The sequence below is a fragment of the Primulina huaijiensis genome, unplaced genomic scaffold, assembly GCF_012295235.1.
Source record: "Primulina huaijiensis isolate GDHJ02 unplaced genomic scaffold, ASM1229523v2 scaffold40277, whole genome shotgun sequence".
NCBI lineage: Eukaryota > Viridiplantae > Streptophyta > Magnoliopsida > Lamiales > Gesneriaceae > Primulina > Primulina huaijiensis.
In genome coordinates this window covers 253,524-266,397 of record NW_027359516.1, presented here as the reverse complement: position 1 = coordinate 266,397, position 12,874 = coordinate 253,524, and the positions used below count along the sequence as shown (strand labels likewise).

The window sequence follows — 12,874 nt, the reverse complement described above, 5'->3', positions numbered from 1 at the left end:
AAAGCTATCCCTCCCCACGTGATTTTGTGTACATTTGGAGGAAGAATGTGGGGTTGAGTTCATCACAATGTTATCATTTGATTTCATCAACTCCATTCTTCTAAAGATTTTGCAATAATAGCAATTGGGATATGTTGGTTTTTGTTTGGATTTCAAGATTCCTCTTTTGCTTTATTGTTTATTCTCGATGATATGGTAGATGGGGTTTGATGCAATAGAGGATTTAGTGGAACCATCAACATCAGATTTATATATAATTTTTTAGTGTAATAAAAAATTATATATTGTTTTAATGCAATACATATACCAAAAACGATATTGAATATGTAAGACTCGAATTTGACGACGGTCTTGACTGTATCAATACAAATTATTCCAACGTGTTTATATTTTCACTCACATGTTTCCTAATAAACTTCAAATAAGGTATCCATTCTAGCGATTTAACGATTCTTTTTAATGATAGATTTCTATTGAATAAACAATAATTACGAGTTCTCTATAACTAAGAGAGTTGGGCTTTGGGGTCCCATCAAGTATGCACTTTGTCAATGAGGGTATGTCCGAGGGCCCTGCCTAAGGTGTCAAGTCAAGACCAAAGAATTTGAAGAGCCACATTAAGAATTTGAAGAGCCACATTTGAAGAGCCACAAAGCCAAGCCTTTAAACCACATTTTCAAGCCATGAATTCAAGGAGGAATTTGAAGAGACATAACAACATGTTAATGGTGTTTAAGGCCATCAAGAAGGCCATAAACATGGATGTAATGGCCTTGAATGAGAGCTTTTTCACCTCCCTTCCATGAGCCTATAAATACCATGCATGATGACCAAAAAGAAGGCACAAAACATTCACAACATTCTGAAAATTTCAGCAACTCATTCTTGTCCATTTTCGAAGCATCGCAGTAGCATAATTCTTGTCCGGTTCGACGCAGTCCAGCAGCTTTCGTGTTCGAATTTTAGTTGTCTTTCCCTCAAATCTTTGAAGATTATCATCAAGTAAGTGGGCTTTTGCTATATATATTTCTTTGTAAGTGGGTTTTTGTTATACTTTTACGTACACTTGCATTTCATGAGTGTACTACTTGATATATATATCGACATACTTGTTCTTCGTAAGTATGTCCACATTTGCTCAAAAATAAATTAAGTATGTTTCTTGAAATTCGATCGGCATGATATATTCGTTCCTAATTGTTATGAAAATCCTTGAACATTTTGTTGATTGATATTCGTTATAATATTTGAAAGCATGTTTGAAATATTTGAAATGCACTGTAATGATTCGAATTAGAAATGGCAAGGAAATTCCGATATTTGATATGCTTTGTTTAAGGCCCTGATGCGGTGGGATATAATAACCGTTCTTTTGGCCTCGCCCCTTAGAGGAGTAACATATAGGGGACTGATCAGTAAACCATGAAAAAGGAGATGATTTTCAGTGCTATGTTTGTATATTGTTCATATTCGATTCAACATACTTAAGATTGAGATTATAATAATGTATTCGTATAATTATAACCTTGATATTCGTTATGCCCGATCGGCCCCCATTTACTGAGTATTTCCCAAGTACTCACCCCTTACATTCCCACCTCCAGATAAGAACGAGAAACAAATCGAAGATAAAGAACAAGAATACTTTTGGGGATGGTGATGAAGTCAATCCAATTCAAGACCAGTCTTATCATTGTCTCTTAGTTATATTATCGTGTTATACGCTTCCGCATTTCGTTTTAATCGCATTGTAAAGACGATTATTGATTTATGTAATAGACTGGCTTTTGGCTATTTGATGTACTACGTGGCTTGTTGTTATACGGTTTTAAATTGTTAAACAACGCCGATGACACGTCTCGATTTCGGGGCGTGACATTTAAGTGGTATCAGAGCCGCCAGGTTCATAATCCGGCTGGAGATTTCGAAGGACAAAGTTTGACGAAGTTAGATTTTGGCAAAAACTTAGTCATTCATGTCCACCCCAATCTTATATTTGAAAATTGTGACTTCCGAAACTCAAGAATTCGATTCCATTAATTATTCTGTATTGAGCTCGACGTATAGTCTTCAAACCATACGTCAATTCTCGAATTTTCCATCTTTGAACCCTTTCTGAATCAAATCTCGAATGAGATGACTATTAAAGTTACCGTTTGATGTTTATTCACGACCTTATCATTTTGTAAGCCTTTCCATTTGTTTTATTTCAGGAAATGGCTTCAAATTCTTCTATGCCTCGCATTCGGACCACGGCTCGCATGAGTGTTATACCCGTCCCTGACAAGGATACCATCATTAAGGATCTTCGAGCATCTCTCGCCCGAGAACAGAAAGACAACGGGAAACTGATTGCAACTTTACATACTCTACAAGAAGAAAAGAACGAGCTAGAGGAACAGAAAGCTCATCTCCAGGCTCTCTTGGAACAGACCTCTTTTATAGCAGTCCAACGACATCAGCAAGATGCATTGGTCATTCAAGAACTACAAGATTCGGTGCAGCATCTGACTATGCATAACGAACACTTACAAAATCAGATTCAACAACTTCAGGATGCCCTTATCGACTTGGAACCTGAAATGGAACCAATAGAAGAGCCAATGGAAGACGAAGCAGTAGGAGATGGCGAGATTTTAGATGATTGAGGAATTAGTGTCACGACTGGTTGTAATAAGGATTTATAATCCATTTGATTTCTCATGAATTTTCTCTTCTTTTGTGCTTCCTAAAACTTGGATTTGTATTGTTTTCCCTTTTCATTTGAATCAATAAAGAGTTTATTTGGTTTTATCAGTGGTCGATTTCATTTCATGTTTGACTCATTGATATATGTTAGCAAACGAATATCTTAGAAACTTGTACACTTGTAGGACATGGACGGGAGACCAGTACGAAACAACCGCAACCCACGCTACGGAAATCGCAATAACAACCGTAATAACACCGACAATGAAGAGAACCTACCTCCGCCACCACCACCAGGATTGGGCCTAAGTCAAGCTGATTTAATGGCCATAGCAACTATTGTGGCCACCACCATCCAAGGGTTGGGAAACACAAACGCCAATGGCAATCCGCCACCACCAGGACCTCCAGCACAGGGGGTCAAGTACCACTACGAGTCTCTCCGAAAGAATCGAGCTCAAACATTCAAAGGAGACCCGGACCCTGAAGTTGCCCAAAACTGGATCAAAAATATTGAGACCCAACTCCGCCTACTCGAGATTCCCAACGAGTTCAAGGTGGATGTGGTGACACCATTTTTAGAAGAAAAAGCAGCCAAATGGTGGGAGACAGTCTCACCAGCTGTGACAGCAAATGGACCAATCACATGGCAACAATTCCGAGAGGTATTCCTGAAACAGTACTATCCGGCTGAAGTGAGATTACAGAAGTTGAGTGAATTTGAAAATTTCGCTCAAACTATGGATATGTCTGTGATGGAGTATACTTCAAAGTTCAACTCCCTTGGAACCTATGCACCCACTATCATGGCTGATGATACTTTGAAAATGCATCGGTTCAAGCGTGGTTTGAGCAGCCGTATTCAGTCAGCTTTAGCAGTTTATCAACCTACGAGCTTTGCTGATCTAATGGGCGCAGCAATAAGAGCAGAGACAGACATCAAACGCCGGGAGGATGAGAACAAGAATAAGCGACCTCATTCTGGACAATCTTTTCAAGGGAAACAACCGTTCAAAAGACCAAATCAGTCCAGTGGGACTTTCAAGGGCGCTTCGTCCAGTCCAACATATCAAGAGGCCAAGATGTGTCCTATCTGCAATAACCGCCATTCTGGGGAATGCCGTAGAAAAACTGGTGCATGCTTCAATTGTGGGAAATTGGGACATCGAATTGCTGATTGTCCCGAGCCGAAGAAAGGGACATGGTCAAATAGTGATACTACCTCCAACAAGCCGAAGGAAAATAAGCCCAACGCTCGTGTGTTTGCAATGACTCATAAAGAGGCAGATGACTCAAACGATGTCGTGGCAGGTACCATTCTAATCAATGAAATGCCAGCTTATGTATTGTTTGATTGTGGTGCCACTCATTCGTTCATATCTAAGAGGTTCACTAAGAAATTAAGGCTTATACCTGAGGTACTTGTTGAACCATTTAGAGTAGCAACTCCCACAAGTAAGACAATTGAAACTCATAGGGTGCACAAAGATTGTAATATCGGTATCAATGAGCACATATTTCAAGCTGAATTGATTCAACTAAACATGGTGGAGTTCGACGCCATTCTGGGAATGAATTGGCTATCAAAGAATCACGCAATTGTAGACTGCCGCCTGAAGAACGTCAAACTAAGGGCTCCGAACCAAGAAGAAATCGTTTACTATGGCAAAGTCAAGAAACATGAATCCTTACTATCTGCTTCCCAGACTTGGAAAGCCATGAAAAGTGGAGAAGAAGTTTACCTGGCTATGTTAAGCGAGGTAAAGGAAGGAACCACACTTGCACTAGAAAAGATTCCGGTAGTACAAGAGTTTCCGGATGTCTTTCCTGAAGAACTCCCTGGCACAATCCCTGACCGCGAAGTGGAATTTGAGATTAATTTAGTACCCAATGCTACACCAATCTCAAAAGCACCGTACCGAATGGCTCCAGCAGAGTTGAAAGAACTCAAAAAACAACTTCAAGAATTGTTGGATAAGAAGCAAATCCGACCAAGCGCATCACCATGGGGAGCTCCTGTCCTATTTGTGAAGAAAAAAGACGGAAGCATGAGATTGTGTATTGATTACAGGGAACTGAATAAGATCACAATCAAGAATAAGTACCCGCTTCCAAGGATAGATGACTTGTTTGACCAACTCAAAGGAGCTACAGTCTTTTCCAAGCTCGACTTAAGGTCAGGCTACCACCAACTAAAGGTCAAAACAGACGATATTCCGAAGACAGCCTTCAGAACAAGGTATGGGCACTATGAGTTCATCGTAATGCCGTTCGGGTTGACAAACGCTCCGGCAGCATTCATGGATCTCATGAATAGGGTGTTCAAACCGTTTCTTGACAAGTTCGTTGTGGTATTCATCGACGATATTCTTGTATATTCGTCAAGTGAGGAGGACCACAAAGAACATCTTCGTCTCACCCTCCAGACGCTTAGAGAAAAGGAACTGTACGCCAAGTTCAGGAAATGCGAATTCTGGCTAAAGAGCGTCACATTCTTGGGACACATAATATCAGCAGCAGGAGTGTCTGTGGACCCTAAGAAGGTAGAAGCAATCATGGATTGGTCGAGACCAAAGAATGTGGCAGAAATTCGAAGCTTCTTGGGATTAGCGGGCTATTATCGAAAATTTGTTGAAGGATTCTCTTCAATAGCCATACCCCTCACTAAACTCACACAAAAGAACTCTAAGTTTCAATGGAGTGAAGAATGTGAGCAAAGTTTCGAGACCTTGAAGAAGAAACTTGCCTCTACTCCGGTATTGGTATTGCCATCTGAAGGAAAAAACTTCACCATCTACAGTGATGCTTCTAAAGGAGGTTTAGGATGTGTGCTCATGCAAGATGGAAGGGTGATCGCCTACGCTTCAAGGCAACTGAAACCATATGAGCACAACTATCCGACGCATGACCTCGAACTAGCTGCAGTGGTGTTCGCACTAAAAATATGGAGACATTATCTCTATGGAGCCAAGTGTGAGATTTTCACTGATCACCAAAGTCTCAAGTATTTGTTCACTCAAAAAGAACTAAATATGCGGCAGAGACGATGGATTGAACTCCTGAAGGATTACGATTTGACAATAAGCTATCATCCGGGCAAGGCAAACAAGGTAGCTGACGCTTTGAGTCGGAAGAATATGGGCAAGGTAATACTAGCGTCACTTTCAGCACAACCGTGCCTCCGGGAAACAATCAAAATAAGTCAAGATCGAGACCCCACTTTGATGAAACTGAAACAACAAGCTGAAGAAGGAAAATCACCAGATATTCAGACAGATGACAAAGGAGTTGTGTGGATGAAAGGACGATTGTGTGTACCTGACATTGAAAATCTTCGACAGGAAGTAATGTCTGAAGCACACAAGTCAAAATTTTCAGTCCACCCCGGCAGTACCAAAATGTATAAAGATTTGAAGAAAAACTTCTGGTGGAGTGGAATGAAAAAGGACGTTGCAATGTTTGTCTCCAAGTGTCACGTGTGCCAACAAGTCAAGGCAGAACACCAGAGACCTGGTGGACTTCTTCAACCTTTGGAAATCCCGGAATGGAAATGGGAACATATTTCCATGGACTTTGTAGTCGGTTTACCAAGGTCTAGACAAAGCTATGATGGTATATGGGTAATCGTAGATAGACTCACAAAATCTGCGCATTTCTTACCTGTCTGCATGAACTATAATCTGGATAAACTGGCCACCTTGTACATGAATAATATCGTACGGTTACACGGAGTTCCAGTTAGCATACTATCAGACAGAGATCCGAGGTTTGCATCCCGTTTTTGGAAGAGCTTTCAAAAAGCTATGGGGACAAAAGTTACTCTTAGTACGGCATATCACCCTCAAACGGACGGCCAAACTGAGAGGACAATACAAACTTTGGAGGACATGCTGAGAGCGTGTGCTCTAGACTTCAATGGTAATTGGAGCGAACATCTGTCCTTAATCGAGTTCGCATACAATAATAGTTATCACAGCAGTATTGGAATGGCACCGTACGAAGCTCTGTATGGACGAAAGTGTCGATCGCCACTATATTGGGATGAAGTAGGGGAAAAAGCCATGGTTGGACCCGAACTGATCCAAGAAACAGTGGATAAAGTTGCTATGATCAAAGAGAGACTGAAAACTGCACAGGATCGACAGAAAAGCTGGGCTGACCTGAAAAGAAGACCCGTGGAATTTGAAGTGGGTGAAAAAGCATATGTGAAAGTGTCACCCATGAAGGGTGTGATGCGGTTCAATAAAACTGGGAAATTGAATCCTAGATACGTCGGACCTTTTGAAATCTTAGAGAAAGTGGGAACACTTGCTTATAAAATAGCACTTCCACCTGATATGTCAAGAATCCACAATGTTTTCCACGTTTCGCAGCTAAGGAAATATATTTCCGATCCAAGTCATATTCTGGAGGCTGGACCACTTCTGGTTGAGGGCAAGCTAAATGAGGAGCTGAAGTACGAAGAAATTCCAATCCGAATTGTGGGTAACAAAGAACAAGTATTGAGACGACGAACTATTCCATATGTCAAAGTACAATGGTCCAATCACACCGAAAAAGAAGCTACTTGGGAGTTGGAAGGAATGATGCGAGAACAATATCCGAATCTCTTTGAAGATCGAGTATAGCCAAGTTTCGAGGACGAAACTCCTCATAAGGTGGGAAGGATGTGAAGACCAAAGAATTTGAAGAGCCACATTAAGAATTTGAAGAGCCACATTTGAAGAGCCACAAAGCCAAGCCTTTAAACCACATTTTCAAGCCATGAATTCAAGGAGGAATTTGAAGAGACATAACAACATGTTAATGGTGTTTAAGGCCATCAAGAAGGCCATAAACATGGATGTAATGGCCTTGAATGAGAGCTTTTTCACCTCCCTTCCATGAGCCTATAAATACCATGCATGATGACCAAAAAGAAGGCACAAAACATTCACAACATTCTGAAAATTTCAGCAACTCATTCTTGTCCATTTTCGAAGCATCGCAGTAGCATAATTCTTGTCCGGTTCGACGCAGTCCAGCAGCTTTCGTGTTCGAATTTTAGTTGTCTTTCCCTCAAATCTTTGAAGATTATCATCAAGTAAGTGGGCTTTTGCTATATATATTTCTTTGTAAGTGGGTTTTTGTTATACTTTTACGTACACTTGCATTTCATGAGTGTACTACTTGATATATATATCGACATACTTGTTCTTCGTAAGTATGTCCACATTTGCTCAAAAAATAAATTAAGTATGTTTCTTGAAATTCGATCGGCATGATATATTCGTTCCTATTTGTTATGAAAATCTTTGAACAATTTGTTGATTGATATTCGTTATAATATTTGAAAGCATGTTTGAAATCTTTGAAATGCACTGTAATGATTCGAATTAGAAATGGCAAGGAAATTCCGATATTTGATATGTTTTGTTTAAGGCCCTGATGCGGTGGGTTATAATAACCGTTCTTTTGGCCTCGCCCCTTAGAGGAGTAACATATAGGGGACTGATCAGTAAACCATGAAAAAGGAGATGATTTTCAGTGCTATGTTTGTATCTTGTTCATATTCGATTCAACATGCTTAAGATTGAGATTATAATAATGTATTCGTATAATTATAACCTTGATATTCGTTATGCCCGATCGGCCCCCATTTACTGAGTATTTCCCAAGTACTCACCCCTTACATTCCCACCTCCAGATAAGAACGAGAAACAAATCGAAGATAAAGAACAAGAATACTTTTGGGGATGGTGATGAAGTCAATCCAATTCAAGACCAGTCTTATCATTGTCTCTTAGTTATATTATCGTGTTATACGCTTCCGCATTTCGTTTTAATCGCATTGTAAAGACGATTATTGATTTATGTAATAGACTGGCTTTTGGCTATTTGATGTACTACGTGGCTTGTTGTTATACGGTTTTAAATTGTTAAACAACGCCGATGACACGTCTCGATTTCGGGGCGTGACATGTCAACTCTTTACTAAATACTAATTCGTCCTATTTTGTTGTTTTGCGTTTGTAAATAGTCAACAATTTCTATAAATTTAATCGTTAAATATATGAATAATGATGAATTATGAGTATAATATTATTCGGAATAATAGTTAATATTTAAAAATAATAAATAAGAAAAAAATATTACTCGATCGAGCATGAAGACAACAAAGTTTGAACTTTATTTTGATTGATGCTCCAAGAAAAAGGAATATCTCAATCTTCATTGATGTTGATCTTGATATTTGAGCCTTCGAGTTCAAGCGCAAATTATTCCGAAGTTATTTAAATCGAGCTCGAGATGAAATTTTTTTTTACTCTGTTGAGCTTGGGTACCATTTTACCCAAGCTATACTAATTGAGCTAGACTCAAATCGAATACACACTTAGCAGGAAAAAATTGACTCAGATTTATGATTTATGAGAATACAGATTGTTACAACCAGTGTCGTCTTCAGAAAATTGGATTCTCTAGGTTAGTGGCGGAGCTAGATATCCCGTGTGGCCCAATTTTTTAATTTTTTATATATATTAATTTTGAATTAATGTGACATTTTCTTGGCTAACTTAATTTAAAAAATTAAGAGATTTAAGGGTTTAAAATATTAACCCGAGTATATTAATAATCATGGCTCTGCCATTTCCCTAGGCTAATTTTTAAGAGAATATAATGTCTTGTATAATTTTTTTTATTAAAAATAAAAATATTATGTACGAGCTGATAATTAATTATACATATTATCATCAATACAAAATATAATTTAAATACTAACAAAGATTGATTGCTGATGCGAGATTTAGATATAAACACACTATAAGATTAAACATTTCTTTTATTTATTGGCAAACCTCCCAACAAAAAAATGATCGACACAATAAATTCATTTAATAATCAAAATTCAAAATTCTTGCAATTAAAAAGAATGACATAAACAATTGTCTTGAAAGAGAACAAAAAACTAAAACTAAAAAATAACTCAATGAATTTTTTAGGCCTAATCTCACGAGTCATATATAAATATATTATGTACATCACAAATAGAATAAGAATCATCAAACTAAAGAAGTTTAAATAATCGATTTTTGTCACAAAACAAATATAAATTATAATTTAAAATTTAACATATGCCAGAAATATATATGATCAAATTGAGTAAAAATCAACCCAAGAGGCGAATAAACAAATTACAAAATTCTAGAATCCAGAAAACAAAAAACCAAATCAATTAAAAAAACACCAACGACATTACATAAAAAAGACAAGAAATATCACATTCAATGAAAAAAGAGAATGATAGCTGACGCGACCTAAGAAACTTAACTCACAAGAGTAAAGCAATTTAACGATGGAGAATTTTCAAGAAGAAAGTTGATTTTTTACGAGAAGAAAAAAAAAAAGAAACAAAAATACAAAAAAGTTAACAAAAATTTCAACAAAATAATTGAGAGCACCAATGAAATTTTAAATGCAAAAACCAAAAGATAAAAAAAAAAATTTTTTTTAAAAAAAAAAATTAGAGGCCCCAACCAAGGGAGGCATAGGCAGCCGCCTAGCCTGCCTCCCCTTGGAGCCGGCCATGGTTACAGCACAACCCCACCCTCATCGACTAACCAGCTTCCTAAGGTTTGCGAGTCTGAGTTATCCACTTTTTTTTATAAAAAAAATCCCCCTAACCCTTAATTCTCGTAAGAAAAATAACTTCCACATCTTGTTAATTGATCCAATCAATTTGCATGTCGATAATTGAAACGGATCCAGAGTGCTATGAAAGGTGACGCTGCCCATGACACCAAGTGGGTAACAAAAGTAATCTTGTCGTTTTTTTTCCATCATGATTGTAAACTACATCGACTTATCCATATATATCAATCAAAAGTTCGTCGATCATCCATTTTCTTCTGTATCGAACGCACGAAAATGGAGCCGGGGGCGGTGGGTGCGAGCCCCACCTGGCTCCTTTCAACTCCTTCCCTTACACTTATTTAATTAAGAAATATTTATTTTTTTAAAAATAATTTTAGCATCCTGCCCTCCTTTAATTTACTCAAAACCCTACACAGTCTCATTAATTCTTAAATACATGTTTCTTTAATACAATAATTCAATAGTTTTGATACAAACAGAGTTGTGGAAAACTCTTTGGTCAATCTCTATAATAAATGTGGTTTAATTAGGGAGGCTAAACACGTGTTTGATGGTATGAAGTACAGAGATGCAATTTCTTGGAATGGGATGATTTCATGTCTTTTTGTGAATGGGTTTTGAGTTAGAATCTCTTGGGATGCTCCATCTAGCATGTGTAAATTTTACAGAATCAACCTATTAAGTTGTGTGCTAATCTGAAAGAACTGGATTTTTTGAGACAGCTCCATTCTCAATTTGTCAAGAGTGGCTTCGAGTTTCATGATTATATCAGAACTGCTCTTACGGTTTCCTATGTGAAAGTTAGTAAGGTGGATGGATGATGCCTTTAAGATATTATCAGCTGAGGATGGTTTCATGGACTGCAATTATTGGAGGATACTTGCAGAATGCCGCTTCACCAAATGAGAAGCCAAGGTGTTAGACCAAACCATTCAATTATTCAACAATTAATGCTAGCTAGCAGCTCTTTCAAATAACGCTTTGTTTCAAGTTTATTATAAAAAATTCACCTTCAGTTGGAGCAGCTTTGCTTGATGCTTATGTTAAGATGCAAAAGAACAGTGAAGCCACTAAAATATTTGAACAAATAGGAAAGAAGGATGTTGTTGCTTGGTCTGCTAACGGAGCCAACCCAAACGGCTCCGGCCCGGCTCCATTTTTCCTAACATGCATATATTTAATTTAATTTTGTATATATATTATAATAATAATTATTATTTAACTTAGTCTATGCTAAAATATATTATTAAGTATAAGTTTTTGGTTTTTTGAGTGCAGCTCGGAAATAAAATTACTAGACTAAAATTTAACTTGATTTTAATTAACAAATCAATGTATACAAGCATAGAGAAACTTTTTATATTTTAACTTTGTTTATTCGAATCACTTTTCGAACATTAGAATTATTACAAGATTTTGTTATTCAAATCACTTTTCGAACATTAGAATTATTATAAGATTGTGTTATGTCCGGATTACCTTCTCTAGCATAATCAATGCATATTGTGCTATGCCCAGAGCAGCTCCACAACAAGGTAAACAGTTTCATTCAAGCTCAATGAAAATTTTGCTGTAATAATGCGGTGATTGTCAGTGGTGCCCTGGTAACCATTGCAAAAAAGGGAGATATCGAGAGTGCTAATGAAGTCTTCAAGAGGCAGCACGAAAGAGACTTAAGTCTCTTGGCACTCGATAATCTCAGGGTACTTACAACATGGTTATGGGGAAAAACATTGAAGGTATTTGAGGAAATGCAAAGTAGAAACTTGGAAATGGATGAAATTACGTTTATTGGTGTTATTTCTGCCAGTAATCACACAGGACTAGTGCATGAAGGTCAAATATTCTTTGACATGATGATATAAAAAACTTCACATCCCTCCAACAATGGAGATCGATCTATTCGTGCATGGGACCGATCGATATGGCCGAGCTGGGTTGCTGGATAAAGCTATGGCTCTTGTCAACAGAATGCTCTTTCCTTCAAGTGCAACTGTTTGGCATACACTGTTGGCTGCATGTAGAGTTCATCGAAACTAAGAGCTAGGTGAATTTGCCGCCAGAAAGCTAATCTCACGTCAACCCCAGGAGTCAGCCGCTTATGTCTTGCTTGCTAATTTATCTGCTGCATCTGGTCACTGGAGAGACAGGGCGAAAGTGAAAAATTGATGGATGATAGACAAGTTAAAAAGGAAACAGGTTTGAGCTGGCCAGATTGAAGTGAAGAACAAGACCTATGCATTCATGGCTGGTAATGTTTCACATCCTTTATCAGATGGCATTTATATGAAGCTGGAAGAATGAAGTATTCTTTTGAGGGATGCTGGATATCAGCCAGACACAAATTATGTTCTCCATGATATATATATTGAAGAGGAACAAAAAGAAGCCATCCTTTCTCAGCACAGTGAGATACTGGCTATTGCATCACACTCGGCTTCTCTTCCTGTGGTTCTTTGTCAATAAGATTTCAAACTTCAGAAGTTGTTTGCCAATAAGATCTTGAACCCGGTGTCTCAAATTATAACATCTATCAGTCCGATGTTGTGTTTCA

The 12,874-nt window shown here is 37.9% G+C and overlaps 1 pseudogene; it reads left to right on the top strand.

Moving 5' to 3' along the window:
• Positions 1-10,252: 10,252 nt before the first annotated feature.
• LOC140969200 (pentatricopeptide repeat-containing protein At2g27610-like) lies at positions 10,253-12,786 on the top strand (annotated as a pseudogene).
• The last annotated feature ends 88 nt before the right edge of the window (positions 12,787-12,874 follow it).